The sequence below is a fragment of the Maniola hyperantus genome, chromosome 20, assembly GCF_902806685.2.
Source record: "Maniola hyperantus chromosome 20, iAphHyp1.2, whole genome shotgun sequence".
In the NCBI taxonomy this organism is placed as follows: domain Eukaryota; kingdom Metazoa; phylum Arthropoda; class Insecta; order Lepidoptera; family Nymphalidae; genus Maniola; species Maniola hyperantus.
The window spans coordinates 6,850,913-6,870,406 of NC_048555.1; the positions used below are offsets into that span (position 1 = coordinate 6,850,913).

At 36.3% G+C, this 19,494-nt stretch overlaps 1 long non-coding RNA gene and 1 pseudogene across 1 annotated transcript in view; both read right to left on the minus strand.

The window, feature by feature from the left end:
• The window catches only part of LOC138403717 (uncharacterized), a 123,400-nt gene that overhangs the window by 46,640 nt on the left and 57,266 nt on the right, over positions 1–19,494 (minus strand). The window lies entirely within an intron of this gene.
• LOC117991600 (uncharacterized) lies at positions 2,265–6,338 on the minus strand (annotated as a pseudogene).

Sequence of the window (19,494 nt, forward strand, 5' to 3'; positions counted from 1 at the left end):
CTGTCCATACGGAGTAATATATAAGTCAATATTTTCTATCATTTTGATATAATTATTATTTTTAACAATTTCACGAGCCGCATGTTAATAGGTAGGTACTAACAAATGAGACCCATGGCTCTGAAAATAAACCCTTTTATTTTTGCATAAAGATCCGGTAGGCTCTGTCCTGCTGGAATATTTAACTCGTTATCAATGAATACTTTATTATCAGGCGACAGACAAAAAAAGACCAAAAGCGACGGCAGCAGTCACCCCTATCGTCGACAAAGTGCTGCTCGTCTGTAAATACACTAAATCAGAACATAACCTGTCTCTAGCTATACAAATCTTATGAGGATATACTTCTAAAATGCAATTTGTAGCAGCCCCTAATATAAACCTTAGCTTAATCTAATAGTAGGTAAGTGTATCCAGACGTGGGGCATTATATTGAATTAGATCCAGTAAGTATATGAGGAAACCTTCGAGATGTAGGCATAGTAATGCATGTTGACATAGCTATTCTCATCATAACTATCATAACAAGACCATTCACAGTCGCATTCATAGACGTCAAAACCGTATACCTGTATATTCCGGAAAAAAATACTTCTCACGCGCTTTTTAGGGTTCCATAGCTGAATAGCAAAAAACGGAACCCTTATAGATTCGTCATGTGTGTCTGTGTGTACCTACTGTGTATGTCACAGCCACATTTTTCCGAAACTATAAGAGCTATACTAAAGTATTTTTGAGAAAAATCTGCTGAATTTATGTTTGTAAAGTAAAGTTATTTCAACTAATGAATAAATAAATTACGTCTAATGATAAATTGTTTTAGAATTTTTATATCCCTAATCTTATTTATTTACGCCCAAAGTTGTCATTAATTTAGTGTTAAAATAGGAATCTTCTGAGCCTCGTAACTTTTAAATCAATTTTTTTTTAATGTTTTATATATCGATAAACCTAGATAATGACGAGATAAATTGATATAATTCTTAGTTTTGTGCGTACAATATCGAATATTGTTGTAATTTCCCTCATGAAGAAAGCACTGAACTGAGTCCCCTTAAGGCCGTTCAATACCTACTGGCTAAATCGGTCAATCTTTACACAGACCAAGTGACCTTTTGATCCCTCTCAGACGGCTTTTTGTGACTATATAAAAAGTTTGAATTTTTACAGTATAATATCTAACTAGCTGATGCCCGCGACTTCGTACGCGTGGATTTAGGTTTTTAAATATCCTGTGGGAACTCTTAAATTTTCCGGGATAAAAAGTAGCCTATGTCCTTCCTCGGGCTGCAAGCTACCTCTGTACCAAATTTCGTCAAAATCGGTTGAACGGTTGAGCGGTGAAAAGCTAGCAGACAGACAGACACACTTTCGCATTTATAATATTAGTATGGATTAGTATGGATAGCTGACCCGACTCAGCTCCGCTAGGGTGGAATTTCTGAAAAAACTTTCTTATTAGGCCGTAAGTTTCTAGCACAGTTTCTCCTTAAATATATATTAGACTAGCTGTCCCGCCCCGGTTTCGCTCGGGTGGAATTTAGAAAATCAAGGTGGGGGTTTTATTTTCAAGAATCCTGGATCACGTATTTCTTCATTTGTGACCGAAAACCCAAATACATAACTTGTATATCACTAGTATAACTTGTATAACTCGTATATATATATATTTATTTTTTATTTTTATATAAAGAATATTAGCCATGTTAAATGACTAATATTCCCCTTTCCTCTCCAACTAAGCGTCAGGCTTGTGCTAGGAGTAGGTACGACAATAGTGCAACGGGCGGTGTTTGAACCGTCGACCTTTCGGTTTTCAGTCCACTCCTTTACCGGTTGAGCTATTGAGGCTTTTACTCTCTTATACTCTCTCTATAACTTGTTATCGAAAAAATAATAATTTAAATCGGGTTACGTACCGTCGTGACTCGTAACTTCGCCTGGGTTTTGACATAATTTTGAAGTTGGCGCTAAAACTAGAAAGTTATTTGGCAACACTGAATGATAAAAGTACTTTTTCGGACCAAAGCTATTGTACAGGACAAAAATCTGTCTTAAAACAAGTGAAGTAAGGTGGAAAATTCGATCACAAAGTGATTAGGCGAAGTATGGGTGTGTTTGCCTAACTTCGCCTACATCACGCCATAGCATCAATTATTAAACAATTGTATGAAAAACGTCATAGTACAACAAGTCTAAGCAATTTAAAATGTCACAGTCGAATATAAACCTTACTAAAGCATTATAGACTAGGTTTTTGAAAAAAATGTATAGTAGGCGAAGATAAGTAGCGTTCTGAAGTCAGTTGCATACTTTAGTTATAACGCTGATAGGGCTGCCAAAAATCATGTTAACTTACCTCACTGCAAAATAAAGAGGGGTGATGGCTTGAGCAAAAAGGTTTTTTTAATTTTAAATATTTTTATTGTAGGCGCCTAAAATATTTAATCAAAAAAGTCGTAAAAACAATATTTCCATTTTTTTATAATAAATAATAAAATCAGACTCAACTAGGTCAGTTCGACATAAAAGCTCATATTATAATTTAATCCTTATTTTGAAGCTAAATGGTAGATTAAATGTTATCAAAAACAAAGGGAATGTTAAAAAATTTGCCTCGTAATGATCTTCAAATTCTTATTCATAATAGTATTATTTATTATTCTTAGACATTAAATCAGACTCGGTCAAGCATAGACATAAAAATACAAATATTTAGTAATCAGTTGCTTCTAGCTTAATAGTATAGTAACAAAAAACAGTTATCAAAAAAAAAACAGAATCAAGGTACAATATTTGACTTACAATTCTTAAAATATAAACTCAACAATTACTAATAATCAGGTCAGTCAAAGACATAAGAACTAAAAATAATATAATGAGGCATTCATTTTCATGAAAATAGTATAAGTAAAATAACTATTGTACGTTGTAATTACTCAAGTCGATATTAAATATGATTTGACCTCGTCGACAAATTTTTGGCTCAGGCAGTACTAAAATAATATCATCTAAATGCTTCATAGGCCAAATATCATCAACTGTAGGGTAAGTAAAAACTGATCCTCGGTTAACTTTCGATTCCTTCTTTTTTCTCAGAAATTTGACCTCAGGAATGTTATTTTTTATTGATATTACTTTTCCTACGAAGTGCTTCACACTCTTTTTTGTAACAAATTGAGCTAAAATCCAGGAGTCTGTTTTTAATTTATTATCACTTTCTGTGAAGTATTCAATGTCAGAAATTCCGTAGTGTATTGATGGTTCTATGTTTTCTTGTTCTTCTTTTTGGCAGGTCGCGATGAAATCGTCCATTGTTTCATATTCTGAATCATCCGTATCATCTATTTTCATTTCAATGTCAGTTGTTAAGCTAGATTGACTACTAGATCTCTTCTTTCTTCGTTTCACAGATGTGTGCTTTTGCATCTTCTTTTTTGCTTTAGTAGTTTCTCGACTTTTTCTTTCTTTAATTTCATCATTTGGTTCCTTTTCAACAGTATCTGTCATTTCTTCTTCCTCTTCTTCTGTTTCTTGTGTTATTTCTTTTAGGACTTTTCTTTGTTCAGCTACTACTCTTTGTCTCTTTTTAATTGGGACTAGTTTCATGTGTAAGGCAGACCGTGTGATTGTTGTAACCCCTTTCTTTTTCAAATTCCTGTTTCCTTTCTTATTCTGCAGTATTTTCTGAGACGGCCCAGCTTCGATAATGACATCAGAGGTTATAATAATTTTTGTTTGGTTTGTTTTAAGGCAGTCTGGGATTACGTCAATAAATGGCATATTTTCTTTATCATTCCTTGAAATTTCACCCAAATATTTAACATTTGATTCTTGCGACGAGGATGCCTCAGCATTTTGCTTATATTGAAGTAGGCAGTCTGGGATTATGTCAATGAATGGCATATTTTCTTTATCATTCCTTGAAAGTTCACCCAAATATTTAACATTTGATTCTTGCGACAAGGATACCTCAGCATTTTGCTTATATGGAAGTAAGTAAGTATTGACACTCCTGATACACAAGTTTTTGAGGCTTTCAGGATTTTTTTTGCATTAGCAATGGCTGCAGCAATGAGTCAGAATTTACCTGCACAGTTTTAAGTTTTTTTTCTTTTTGCCTTTTATTTCTTTTTCCTGTTTTTACTAATTTTTGTTGAGTTGTTAAATCTTTAAAATCTTTTTCGCAAACCGATTTGCCCGGTGGCACATCTAATTTCTTGTTTCGTACTTTTTTATTAGGATCTGCACTGCGAGTCTCCTTCAGCCAGTCTAATAATGCATTGTCAATAGTATATGTCATCGTTTGTTGGTTTGAACCTGCCATTTTACTAATTACTTTGTCGGGGTTGAATGGCACAATGCCAGTGCTTTTAAATCCACTGATTATGTTATGATTTTTTTCGTTAAGTTTTTCCACTAGTTGTTTGAGTAGATTTGGAAAATGTCCCTTGTGAATTGTTGCTTCTCTCGGGTTTTTTATTTTGTAGTTTAATAGAATTTCCCTCCATAGTTTTTTTAAGGGACCAAAATAGCATACATCCAAGGGTTGGGTTAAATGTGTTGAATTTGGGGGTAAAAATATGAAACATATATCATTTTGTTCACAATATTTTACAATTTTGACGTTTATGTGGGACGCTAGGTTATCACCAATCAAAACTTTCTTACCAGGTTTATTTTGAGCCCATGGTAAAATCATACTTTCAAACCAATCTTCGAATAAATGGCTGTCAAACCATCCCGATTTAGAACGGTTGAATCTGGTTCCTTTAGGTCCATTAAGTGTCCATTGTGTATATAAATGTTCCGCCTTATACACAACGTATGGAGGAAGACATTCTCCTGCTGCAGTTATTGCAAACATTATAGATATAGCCCCCTTCGTATAGTTTAACACCCTTTCGGGGTACTTAATTCCTCTTCTGAACAAACATTTTTGGACCCCAGGATTATCTGTCAAGTTTGTCTCATCGTAATTTAAAATATTTTCACTAGGGACGCCTTCTAGTGATGATTTTAAATTTGTGAAGTAATCTCTCATTTCATCGGGACTTTTTTCTGCTCGGCTCCTTTTTATGTTTTGGATCACTCTGTGGGTTAATTTAGGTTTGTTTCTTTTTATAAAAGAGTATGCCCACTTCTTTCCAGGTAATTTGTTATTAAAAATTGAAAGTCGTCCATTGCCCTCCAAATATCTGAAAATGTAAAATATATTACTCTCAACCCAACTATCATTATTTTCCAATACTAATAGAAATGAATAATGTAGTAGATGCCTTAATTCAATAAATCTCTTGATACAAAATATTTCAAACATCACCTGTATACGACAATTCTCAAATCCAAAAGAGTCAAAGGACTGCCATAATCGGCGGCTGCAATTAAAACTTTTATTGTTTCATCTTCCTCCTGATCGGTAAGTCTTGTTGGGCATCCTGGTCTCTTAGGGTGTTTATTATGCAGCTTGTCCAATAAAGTTCGGCGAGGTATGCCAAAGGCTTTTTCTGCATCGTATGACGACATTGTCTTCTTTTTTAATGCTTCCACCGCTAAGTTTATCATAGTTTCTGAATGTTTAGCAGTGTACGGCCGCTTTTTGCGTTTACTCACTTTCTCTTTTTTATTTGCCATTATGAGTAGTTCTGTAATCAATTGTTTCGATTAAAAATCCGATTCTAGGTGATATCACCCATTACCAAGGGACGTGGGCAACCAAGCTTTGCTCAAGATAGATAAATATAGAATAAAAAAATCTCAGATAATATGAAACCTCTCGAATGATTTTTCGCCCTTGCGAATCTATATGGGATTATGATATTGAAAATTTCGTTTTCAAGAACACGATTATAAACAAATATACCACTTATAAATAAATATATTGTATAGTAGTATAAATTATGAAACAAAAAGAGCGACAGCCCTAGGGGCAGGTGAAGTTTGGCAACAAGATGGCCGCCGCTATCCCCTCAATAACATTTTATTCAAATACGACTTCTAAACGTGAATTAGATAGAATATAATAACGGCATAAGAAAGGGGATTAGATTAAGGTGATAATAAAATAAAAAGTTTAGCATTACCTGTTCTGTAACATTGGCTAAAACTAAAGTTTAAACACAGACAAAAAAAAACGTGTCGTTTGCTTCACGGCAAAAACGCACTGGTCACCAACAATGTGAAGTTAGCCACAAACAATCCGCAGAATCTTGCCATAGTTGAAAAATACTATGGTTTTCAGTACTTATATTCGCAGCCTGTCTTAAACTTATATTGGAAACCTTAACTTATTTAAAATTAGGCGAAGATCGGTACCACAGACGAAGTAACGAGTCACGACGGTAATGTTCCAAAAATACGTACATGGTCTCTGTAATGTGGCAATATCGATCAAAGAAAAAAAACCACAGACTTTCAAATCTATTGAACCTTTTGTTTAAAAATCGGTTAGCACGGCTTTGATCTCCGCGTCCGGGAAATTTATTGTCCTGTGAACGATAAACTTGAACATTCTAGACTTTGTGAAATATTTGCGCTTTATGGAGTGAGTGAGTACAGCGAGCTGTCACCGTGAACAGATCGGGTGAAGTGAAAAGGGATGGATTTCTATTTTCCACTGAATTGCAGCTTTGCCTTTTATGATGCAGTATTAGAAATTTCCTATTGTATCTTATTCTTAAAGAGATTGTACGAGGGGAAGAATTATTTTCTTTGCTGAAAATACGAATGTTGCAGCAGTATGCACCACGCTGTAGAAATGCCTGTCTCAACAACATTTCAATGCGATACGGCTGATTTTTGCTGAAGGACAGCTATTAGGATATACCTACCTAGAAAGTCACATAGGCTGCTTTGTATTATTCCGCAAATTAAAGAGTTCCCATGGGATTTGTAAGTAACCTCAATCCACACGAAGTCGCGGGCATCAGCTAGAATTAATACCACGAAAATTAAAAAAAAAAGTTCCTAAGTACGCTACTGAAATACCTTTCAGCAAGAAGCATAATTTCATTTCGAAATTTTCGCCATATGCAATTATAAGGATTTGAATATTCAACGTTGGGGAATATTAAGTTTGGAAACCTATTCGTAAAACGTAATTGCCTGTTGAAATGTTTGCGACGAAATTTACTTCAAATATCCCAAGAGGTATATGCAAAGTAAAATACAGGTTAAACTCGAGTTAAACTCAATGTTCGAAGTGACTGCCAACATACAGTTACGTGTTAATAAAGTTGATGTAGAGTTTGAGGAGTTAAAATTGCTATGACGAATGCTACACACTCGATCTAGATCGGCGATATTTGGATCAATCGATATTTAAAAATTTAAAAAATTGTCGTTTACGGATTGTGACTTCATTATTCACCTTCCGTACAGCGTGACCTTCATGTTAAAAACCGGCCAAGTGCGAGTCAGGCTCGCGCAATGAGGGTTCCGTACTACAGTCGTATTTTTTCGACATTTTGCACGAGAATTAAAAAACTATGATGCATAAAAATAAATAAAAATCTGTTTTAGTTTTAGAATGTACAGGTGAAGATCTTTCATATGATACCCCATTTGATATAGTCACTCACTTCGAAAGTTGAAAATACTAATTATTAGTTCATGACCACAATTTAATTCTTTTTGTGTGATCTAACCCTAAATTCACGGTTTTCAGATTTTTCCCCAAATGTCAGCTATAAGATCTACCTACCTGTCAAATTTCATGATTCTAGGTCAACGGGAAGTAACCTGTAGGTTTCTTGACAGACAGACGGACAGACAGACAGACAGACAGACAGACAGTGTGACAGTGACACAAAGTGATCCTATAAGGGTTCCGTTTTTCCTTTTGAGGTACGGAACCCTAAAAATAAATAAATGTCATGTTTTTATTTATTTATTTTTTAATAATGAAAGTCTTATAAACTACCACTATATTAAAAATCACATTATTTTATTACTACAGTCCAAGACCCCATTGATTGAAAACACGTAGATACATATACTTCATCCGAATGTGCATGGTAGGAGCCTAAGAAGAAAAAGAAAGGCCAGCGTTATTGTCACTCTGGATTGTCTGGCTAGCAACTGGGCTAAACAAGCATAAAATCTATCTATATAGTAATACATCCCAGTCACCAGTGTTTTCAATTGAAAGAATATTTTATTTCGCTGGACATTTGAAGCTAAGATTATTAATTATTATTATTATTATTTTAGGTAGGTACCCAATTTATGTCCAATATGACCACAACTTATTTTATGTTTAACAAGCCTGGCTAGTGCTGGAAATGATTCAACAAACAAAACCATTCTGCAGTTTCGGTAGCTTTTTGATTTGATAAAAACTTCAAAAAAAAAAGAGTCACAAAGCTTTATGGAGAGTTAAAATTAATTGAATGGTTGTTGCTTTTACCAGTGGCTAGTGGGCCTTTGATGTTTTAAATAAAAAGGAGCAGCAATTTTTAAATTCCTATGGTTGTTTTTATTTTAAAAGTAGTCGCAAAAATAAAAAAAGTACGTAACAAAATAAAAGCAAAATAATTGTACACGTAAACTCTTGTTACGAAAATGTACCTATATAATAAAACTAGGTGATGCCCGTGACTTCGTCTGCATGGATTTAGGTTTTTTAAAAATCCCGTGGGAACTCTTTGCTTTTTCGGGATACAAAGAAGCTGAAAAATGTCACTGTCCAAGTTTTTAACTATACCCATGCAAAAAATCACGTCGATCGTAAAGTAATAGTTAAAGCCATACTAAACAGAGTTACAGCTCTATACCTATACATACCACAGAATTCAAAATAGGTATAGAAGTGGTAATGAAACGTGAGCTTGTCAATGCGGGTTATTGTAAAAACACGTACTTATTTGGATAGTAAGTTAAGATTTAATTTACGTTTGGATGCTAGACATAGTATTAATTATGTTCTTTTGAGTTCTTTTTTGTTAGTGAGATACCGGTAAGCGCAGTGGAGTCACCCGCGCTACCCCGCACCCATAGATACACTATTCCTGCTACCCGCACCGGGTTAGCGCGGGGGCTTTGCGGGTGTTCGGGGCGTCCCCACCCCGATCGCCATCTCAACCCGTCGTGGACTATACATCAGATCACGTAATAGTATCAGTTGCATCGCAAGCACTTCTTCGAACGTTTCAAGCTGTGAGTAAATAGCGACACGTTCTTGAGATTCTCAAATCGATTAAGGCTGCTAGCACCTAATACTAATCTACACATTACGGGGACCTACCTACTGTACCCGTAGTACAAGATTTTACGTCTCACCAAACGAAACCAAATTCGAGAGTCGAAATACTTCTGCGTTACAGTAAACTGGATCTTAAATGCCTTGTTTTAAAGCTCAAGTTTGTCTACACTTCTACAGCCAGCGCTCCAAGCGGAAACATTGCGAAATTAAAATCAGTGGCATTGAATATTTGACTTCAATTCAAGGCTGTTTAGGTCCATTTTACTGTAACGCGGAAGTATTTCGACTCTCGAATTTGGTTTCGTTTGGTGAGACGTAAAATCTTGTACTACGGGTACTGGAGAGCGTTCGGTAATGAAACATGTAAAGCCTAGTCCACATTCTCATAAAAATAGCTACAATTATTATACGTACTTAGAGCTATTACGCACTGCACTTCCGTCATCCGAGTTATCTCTGTCATCCGTGAGAACATCTCGGATGTGCCTCAGATTCAAATCGGACGTATGACGTAGATATATGTCAAAGATTTCCACTGAATAGCTTAGATTTGGATCAGAGATCAGACTAATTGCGAAAGCAATATCCGAGTTTTTTAGATCCGTATTATCACGGACTCGGATCGGATGAGTGCGTAGCCGCTCTTAATCAGTATTTATTCTGGGATTTCATACTTTCACACAAAATTTCACCTATTTAACGCCCTTAGGGATGTAATTTTCAAAAGTTCTTTCTACTCAAATTACTTTCAAAAATTCCAACTTTTTATATCTATTTTGACTTGTATCTTGATCTGAAAAACTTATTTGTAATGTAACTATTGCACAGTTTACAGTTAGGTACATAATATATTATGTCTATAATCACATATCAAAAAATATTGCCTACTGTCAAAAAGCGCGATTTACGGGAGTTCAAACTTCAAGACGAACTGTAGTAAGACCAGAATCATCACCACAGAGTACTATATACATGGGATACTCACAGAGTACAGTGTTGCTAGCTTTGGAATTTCATTATGTATTACTACCCGCAAACTATTTTGGACTTACCTTTGCACAATTTTAAAAATCTATTAAAAAAATGCTTCTGAAAAAAGCATATTACACAATTCAAGATTATATAAATGATAAAAGAGCGTGGATTTGACCTGCAGCTCGTTCCAGCAACGCACAAGACTGCAAATACTTTTTTATACATGGCATAATCTTGTACCTATATCAAATATTTGAAAAGAGCAACCGCCGAGTTTCTTGCTGTTTCTTCTCGGTAGGAAAGGCATTCCGAACCAGTGGTAGATGCAAAAGTTTATTTGAATAAAAAGATTTTTATTTTATTTTATTTTATTTCCGTATTTTTCATGAGATTGTGATCTACCTATAATATCTCACTTTGTTATTGTAAACACAGCTTAAGAAAATCTCTTCCTACTTCCTAGGTAGTTAGTATTAAACGTTACCAGAGTGAACTAGCGGTAAGTTCTAAGTATGTAAATATCACAATCGGCTTAGCTAACATCAAACAGATAGGTAATATTCTAGGTTTCTAGAATGTGTACAAGCAACATTATAAGTACATGCAGTGTGCAACGAAAAGCTGCCTGTCCCTACGATGTTCACAGCTGTTCGTTACGTTTCGTGGCACAGATAGGTAGAGAGCAAGCGTAATGAAACACATTTCCGTGAATTCACCACAGAAGTTTCTAATTCAAAACCGCTAGTTTTCCCCTCAACTTTTAATATGTGTATCTTTAAGTCAAGAGCGAATAGGCGTCTTCTAGGCAAGCGCGTTTCGTCTTAGGCTGCATTATCACCAGCAGATATTGCAGCCAAGCGCTAGTCTATCCCGCTATGCCGTCGAAAGACGGAGGAGAAGATCCTTCAAAAATCAGGCCAAAAGTATTTTTCTATCATTTCAATTAAGTAAGAAAGGGCTGTAACGAACTGGAATTGATTGACTAAGGACTAGTGATTAGCACCAATTTTAATAATAATTATAGTCTTTGATTTTCAGCTTGTAGCCGGTATACCTAGTGGCATTGATTGTTTAATTACTTAAGTAAAGAGTAGGTCTTAACTAACAGGATTCGTTATTGATCTCGTAGCCGGATTTCGTTTGTGTATAAAATAGGTATTTATAATATCGATTTTGGATACCAACCTTTTTTAAAAGACAATCACAATTTTACCAAGTTCGCAATTTGATTGAAAAATCTCGATTGCCCTTTTGAGCAAAAGAGAGATATTTTGGTGGGTACTTAATTAGCCATTAGACGCTTTAAGGTCATAGTTTATTAGAATTACCCGGCATCCGACCTGCACCGCCTCGCCTCGTGCTGTTTATATTGATTTCTATGATCCGCTCACTACATCAACTCTGCAACGTCAGCGTATCCGCGCGGAAAGTTGATATAGTGAGCGAATCCGCTGACATTACAGAGTTGATGTAGTGTGAATACTAATCGCACGAGGCGAGGCGGTCGTGTGGCGGGTGGCTCTAATGAACTATGACCCTTAATTTCCAATCAGAGCGATGAATAACGACGCATGTAACCTTCAACTGCTAATCGGTTCAATGTGATTACATTCACGCCGATTTCGCGTCGATGTTAACCGACACCCTTAATGGGTCATAATGATAGAGACACTTGGCACTAATGGGCGAACTAATCAAACTCACTTCGAGGATTTAAGCTTAAATGGATTTGCAAATATTCGGCAAGGGGCGAGAGTGAAACTGTAACTTAATACTAAGGTCATTAGTAGTATGTAAACTGTGTAACTTTGTAAAGAATCATCATGTTTTTGGACTTTTTGCTCTACTAAAACATTTTAGTAGAGCGAAAAATCCAATTTGAGATACGAGAGAGCTTAAAGAAAGTCAACAACAATGAGGTTTAACTTCTATTAGGTAAGCCCATATAATAACAAATTAGAAGACACTGAGATGGGCTCTTTGATAATAAAATATTAAATATTAGGAGCAGTATTAGGAGCAAGAACATTTTATTTCTTAATTGTCAAACTGAGGTAAGTACCGATTGTAGCGAATGACGCGACAAAGTTTTCAGGGCTACTTTGTTAAAGGTCAGTGGGCTGGTCACGTTTATAGAAGGACTGATGAATGGTAGTGTCGAAAGGTCCTCGAATAGAGACCACGTGACCGCAGAGTGGAGGCATTTTAGGATGCCTTACAGTTAGATGGTGCAACGAAATCTGTCTGAAAGTAGCTGGTATCGATTGGATACGAAAGGTTGAAGATAGGAAACTTAAAGAGATAAGAGATCTATGCACTTGGTCCACCTTGGTCTATGTCTGACAGTGGTGGATAGGTATTGATAATTAATGCATATATAAAAATAAAAGCTGACTGACTGACTGACTGATCTATCAACGCACAGCTCAAACAACTGGACGGATTGGGCTGAAATTTGGCATGCAGACAGCTATTATGACGTAGACATCCGCTAAGAAAGGATTTTTGCAAAATTGAACTCCTAAGAGGGTAAAATAGGGGTTCGAAATTTGTGATAAGCTAGTTTATTATAATGTCGAAGGCACTAACTAATTGGGCTTAAGATTAGGATTTGAGTGGTAATCGGCCATATTTAGTCCCTTCCTCGGCTGATTCCGAGCAACTAAACTTTTGTTGTTACTAAATAACCCTCACCGGCTTCACTGGGGTGGAATTTCTGGAAATCCTTTCTTCTACGAGGGTCTACGTTATAATGATAACATACATGCTGATTTAAGGCATTGATATAATATATTGATAGATAATATTGTGTATGTCATTCACTTTCTCCTTTTATTTTTACATATATAGATTGTGAATCGCATGAATGATTAGAAATTACACTCGTATTAATGGTTTATCTATTTGCTGATGCCTGAGACTTCGTTAAAAATCCTGTGGGAACTCATTGATTTTCCTGGATAAAAAGTGGCCTATGTCACTCTCCAAATCTTTAACTATACACGTGCCAATCTGTTGCTCCGCTGTGACGTGATTGAAGGACAAACCAACAAACAAACACACTTCAACATTTCTATTATTAGTAATGATTAGGAATTTCAATGGTATATTCATTATACTGAACCTTTTTTTAAGACTCAGCGACGAGTAAAGGCTTCGGAAAAAGGTTGGTTATTTATGGTTTACTTTGTACGATACTAACATATTATTTTATCTATTGCGTCGAGAAATAACCATTTTCCATTTCGAGCATACAGCCTTCTCAAGGTATTAAGATCGGTTGAGCGGTTTAGTTGTAAACAGAAAGTAGGTACCTATACCTGCATATTGCGGATTTAAATATAGATAATCTACAGTATATTCATTACCGCTTTTATATAAAGCAACTCGAAAGAGATTTTCTATGGTATTATAGAAAAAATAGTTTTTTTTGCTTTACATATTTTATCTTAGGCCAAAACTACATTAAACTTTGGTGTACGCGTTCCCTCATATAAGTGACAACTGCTTTATAAGCACGGATGTAATTTATTGCCACAACGTTACATTGCACAACTTTGACCTTTGAGAACCGTTCCCGGTTGGGAAACGGTAATCCGGTAAGTAGACTTAAGTAGACTCTTTACGCACTGCACACGATCTGAATCAGACAATTCAGATCTAGAAAATTCGGATTGAATCCGTGTGCTTAGTAATAAGATTTACATCTTGTTGGCTGATAGAATTCGAGGTCAAAAATGACTGAGTAAAATGGACCTAACGTTCCTTGAGTTAAAGTTAAAAAGTCAGTACCACCGATTCACAACGTTTCCACTTGGAGCGCTGGCTGTAGATGTATAGTCAAACTTGAGCTTTATAACTAGGCAGTTAAGGTCCATTATTCTTGAACGCTGAAGTGTTTCGACCTCGAACTCTATCAGCGTCAGTGTGATGTAAAGTCTCATACTAAGTGTACTAAGTATACCGGCCGGCCGGGGTGATTACGTATCTCGCGACAGGCTTGCAACAGGCGTAAATCTCGCGATCATTGCTGTCAAACGTCCGGCTAGAGAGAAACAGCAATAGCCACATCGCAACATAAGAAGAAGAAGAGAGACAGGAAATGAACTGTCGCATTGCTACTGCTGTCGCGTTGCTGTCGCTACTGCAACGTTTTACGTAATCACCCCGCGAATGTCGATTTTACAATGCTTCCGTTTCGACGTATGTTACTTGCGTATGTGGCCCGCATGACGGCTTGGTTTCGTATCGGATACATACCTACAAGTAATATTGTAGTTAATGTGGTAAAATACTTAGAAATGTTCATGGGCGGCGGTAATGACTTAATATCAGGTGACCCGCCTGCTCGTTTTCTCGCTATCTCTATTAAAAAAATATATAATAATTGGTTACTACCGTTGACGCGTGCGGTTCGCCTCTGAGTGGCCTCTGATAATGCTTTCAAGTACCTGAATACTTTAATATTACATTTGGATTGACTTACTATAAATCTAATAGTAAGTAAAACGAAATCTATTTAAAATAAAAAGTTTTCTTTCAGTCTGAGAAACTAGTCGGCTGGACGTATCAAGCAAAAGAAATAAGTACCTAAGTCTGGGTAACGTAGGCAATCATTAAGAGAGGGTTTTAGGAAAGTAACTAAGTAAGTACATAATTAATGCGTTCTGTCTTACTTGAAACAGGTGCGTTTTAGTCGCTTCATTAAATGGTATGATGTTACACGACAGTGTAAGACTAGGATTTATTTCTACGTATGGTGAAAGCGCTTTTATGTGACTTATATAACATCACTCGACTTTTTTTAAAAGCTTACCTTCCTTTTATCCTCCGTCATGGCGATTGAAGACTTTTTTGAAGGCTTACGACGTTAGTATGAATGACATTTTAGTGTTCCGTACCTTAAAAGGGAAAGAGGAACCTTTATGTATGATCACTTCGTTGTCTGTCGTGTCTGTCAAGAAACCTATGGTGTACCTCACGTTGACCTAGAATCATGAAACTTGGCAAACTGTAGGTAGGTTTTATAGCACACGTAAAGGGTAAAATCCGAATTCCGAATCCGATTTTTTTTTGTTAAATATTATGTTCATGAACAATAATTATAATTATATTCAACTTTCAAAGTAAGATCAATATACCAAGTGGGGGTACCGATCAATATACCATATGAAAGGGCTTTACCTGTACATTCTAAAACAGATTTTTATTTATTTTTATGCTTTAGTTTTTGATTTATCGTGCAAAATGTCGAAAAAATACGACTGTAGTACGGAACTTTGGGTGCGCGAGTCTGACTCGCACTTGGTTTTTTTGGTTTTTTATATACCCTGTGCAGTTCATTGAGGATAATTATAATAAGCTTCTACTACTTAAGTTTACTCGACTTTACCTATATACAGTAGAAACTCCATTATCCGGCCCTCAGTTATACGGATTTGCGATTATCCGGACTACTAACCGAAAATTGTTCGGCCAAGTGCGAGTCAGACGCGCGCACCAAGGGTTCCATACTCGGGTATTTTTTCCACCATTTTGTACGATAAATCAAAAACTATTATGCATAAAAATAAATAAAAATCTTTTTTAGAATGTACAGGCAAAGCCCTTTCATATTATAATACCCCACTTGATATAGTTATCTTACTTTGATTACATAATATGCACAAACCCCGCTTTTCTTCATACATTCGATTATCCGGATTTTCGATTATCCGAATCCCTAACGACAACAATTAGTCCGGTTAATCGAATTTCCACTGTAGGTTGGAGTCTCGAAGTGATAAAATGGCAACCCCGTTTCGTACATCTCCCATTTAAAACAGTCGACATCAAACGATTCGCAGTGAACACACAAGTGATACAAGACCGTAGAATGGGGAAATCCATACAAGACAGCTATGCATAGCAGTCTGTAGAGCTTATCGGCCCTCCAAACTTGGTCAACTATTCAGTTATTGACTTTGCAAGGTTGTTCCAATACAATCGATTGATAACGCTGTGGCAACTAAACCACTCCACTCTCAATTCTATTTGTATTGATTATGATTGATTAAAGTATCCAAAGTAAATCTTTTTTATATGAATAGTAAGCAAACGAACAGCATGGACGGACCTTATCATCATAATCATCATAATCATCAACCGATAGACGTCCACAGCTGGACATAAGTCTCTTGTAGGGCCTTCCACGCGCCACGGTCTTGCGCCGCCTGAATCCAGCGGCTCCCTGCGACTCGTCTGATGTCGACCGTCCACCTAGTGGGGGGTCTTCCAACGCTGCGTCTTCCGGTGCGAGGTCGCCATTCCAGCACCTTGGGACCCCAAGTCTATCGGTTTCCCGAACAATGCCCATTGCCACTTCAGCTTCGCAACCCGTTGATCTATGTCCTTACTGACCTAAGACCTTATATTGAATGCTAATGAAGGAGCTTAGTTTCACGATCCTAACTCGAAAAATATAAGCTGTGATAGCCTAGTATAGGACGTCCGCCTTCTAATCGGAGGTCGGGAGTTCGATCCCGGGCACGCACTATCTTTTCAGAGTTTTGTGCGTTTTAAGTAATTAAATATCACTTTCTTTAACGGTGAAGGAAAACATCGAGAGAAAACCTGCATGCCTGCGAGTCTCCATAATGTTCTCAAAGGTCTGCGAAGACTACCAATCCACACATGGCCAGCATGGTAGACTATGGCCAAAAACCTTCTCACCCTGAGAGGAGACCCGTGCTCTGTAGTGAGCCGGCGATGTGATGATCATGATGATGATGACAAACCAAGGTATTGAATATTGGAATGAAAAATAAAAAGATTACCACCTCTCATAAACATTTGCAAGTAAAGTTAAGCCATAAAACTTTGAATAAAGTAGCTATTTCAGAAAAGTCAGCTGTTAAACAAACACATATCCGTAGAGAATACTCGTAGCTTGTTTAGCACAGGCTTGAAACCGCAGACAAATTGCTGAACGTTACCTACGTCTAAGTAATTTAACGCAGGGGTGAATAACTGTGCATGACTTGCAGTCAGTTTCTACTTAAATGTACTGCAATTGTTGTTAATAAATCTTTGGTGTCACAGAGCAATGTTTATCTTAATTACCAGTCTCTTTACCGTGTTATTAGCATGTTAATAGGTTAACTACACTATTTCGTGGCAAATCTTCAATATCACCACGATATGTATTTCCTACCAATTACAACCCGGGTATCTTTAAAACAAGAGTGAATATAGACATCTCATAGGTAAACGCGTCCCATCTTAGGCCACATCATCACTTTCCATCAGGTGTGATTATGGTCAAGCGTTTGTCTATAATGAATAATAAAAAAATAAAAATAAAAAAAGGCTGGTTACAGCCTTAGTACCTACTGGTAGCGGTCAACTCATTTACATGAAAAATATTATCCTTGTGTCCTTGTGTCCTTCGGATCCTTATTTTCGCTTAAATCGTATCGAACGTCAAACAAATTAATCTTTAATCTATCTAAATATATAAAATGAAAAGGTGACTAACTGACTGACTGACTGATCTATCAACGCACAGCTCAAACTACTGGACGGATCGGGCTGAAATTTGGCATGCAGATAGCTATTATGACGTAGGCATCCGCTAAGAAAGGATTATTGAAAATTCAACCCCTAAGGGGGTGAAATAGGGGTTTGAAATTTCTGTAGTCCACACGGATGAAGTCGCGAGCTAAGCTAGTGGTCTATAAAAGTTTAAACTGACTTAGCCTGCCGTCCGTCTTACTACGAAGTTTGGCATTCAAAGCAGCAGTTGAAATTGAAATTGCCCATATCTTTTTATAATGAACTAGTGCTCTTTCTAAAACTATTCGGTACCAAGCTCCTTATATTAGTTTTATAGCCCTGATTAGAGCAATTCCATTAGTTAACGGCCGAAGTAATTTGCTACGTAATAAACGCCGGCTTCAATTTGTGATGGATGTTGGAAAAGCTAAGTGAATGTTTATGGTGTCGGTATATATTATGTTACGGGCAACGTGATTAACTGGGCATTATTAATAAGGACCGGCCATTATTAATAATGCCCGACGGCCATGTAATAAGTCATGTTTGTTTATTTTTTGTTGACTTTTCATGAAAATTTTGTAAGTTTAATTTCATTTAATAAACAAAAACACTACAGTTCACCTATTTTATTACTTCGCCCAAGATAGGGTGGGCATTATTCATAATGGCCGGAAAAAGTGGTTAATCATGCTGTTAATCACATTGTCCAATTGAGTCGGGCATTATGAATACAGACCGGACATTATTAGTAGTGCCCGGACTTATCAAATCTCCCATAACATATTATATAAATGGTAATTTGTAATACCCTTATAATAAGTTCTTTTGTTATAGGTGCCTACTATCTAAACAGAAAAATCTAGGTACAATTTTAACGTACTTGTACAACATTAGAAAAGACACCTAGTTTTACAGAACGGAAGCGTGTTTCTAACAAGCAAATGAAACCACATAGAGAAAGAGCCAGAGCGTGTCAGACCTTCGATATTTTATAAAAACTGAAAGTTTTTCTGCGTATTGGCCCCAATACATGAGGAACGACCAGTGACTATTAAGATTGGATCATGTTGGCTTTGGGAGATAACAGGTAATATTTCATTCATAATTAATAAATAAAAAAAAAATCTCATGTCAAAGTACCTACAAAGTTTTTTTATATTTTCATGTCCAGACAGTGTAGTGTCAACGCCTGCCAGACAGTCTTATAGTTTAATAAATGGTTAAAGTTTAAGTGTGGCAGGGGGTTGCCACGATACTAAGTGTCTGGCAATGCATAACGTGATTTGTAATAGGTACTCTTGAGAAGATTTCCATTTGATTCCCATTTGAACTGGCAAACAGTGGTTTTTAGATTGTAGTAGTATTTTTTAGCAAAAAATAGTAGTTCTCTTATATGTAAGTAAAATCGTTATTTCACGATATCAATTGGTTAACAATGGGATCTTGATTGTTTATGAGGGTTCAGTAAAGTAATCTGAACGAACGAACCCTACGTAATATGATAAGCCATGTTTTTCACGGTATTTGTGGATTTTCCGCATCGCTACCGGCAGATGCCGGCTTTTGTGTCTAGTTCGCTCACCTTGACTAAATAAATATTATAGTCTTATTGAAATTTATAGCTAAAGAATATTACATAGTACCTACTGGGGCCACTTAAGAGATGAGTTTATTTTTTCTATCATTTTTCACTCTACAGTTTATGGTTATTTTATGTTTTATATCATTTTTTTAATTTATTGATCACGAAAATTTCAATCGAGTACATTTAAAATACACAG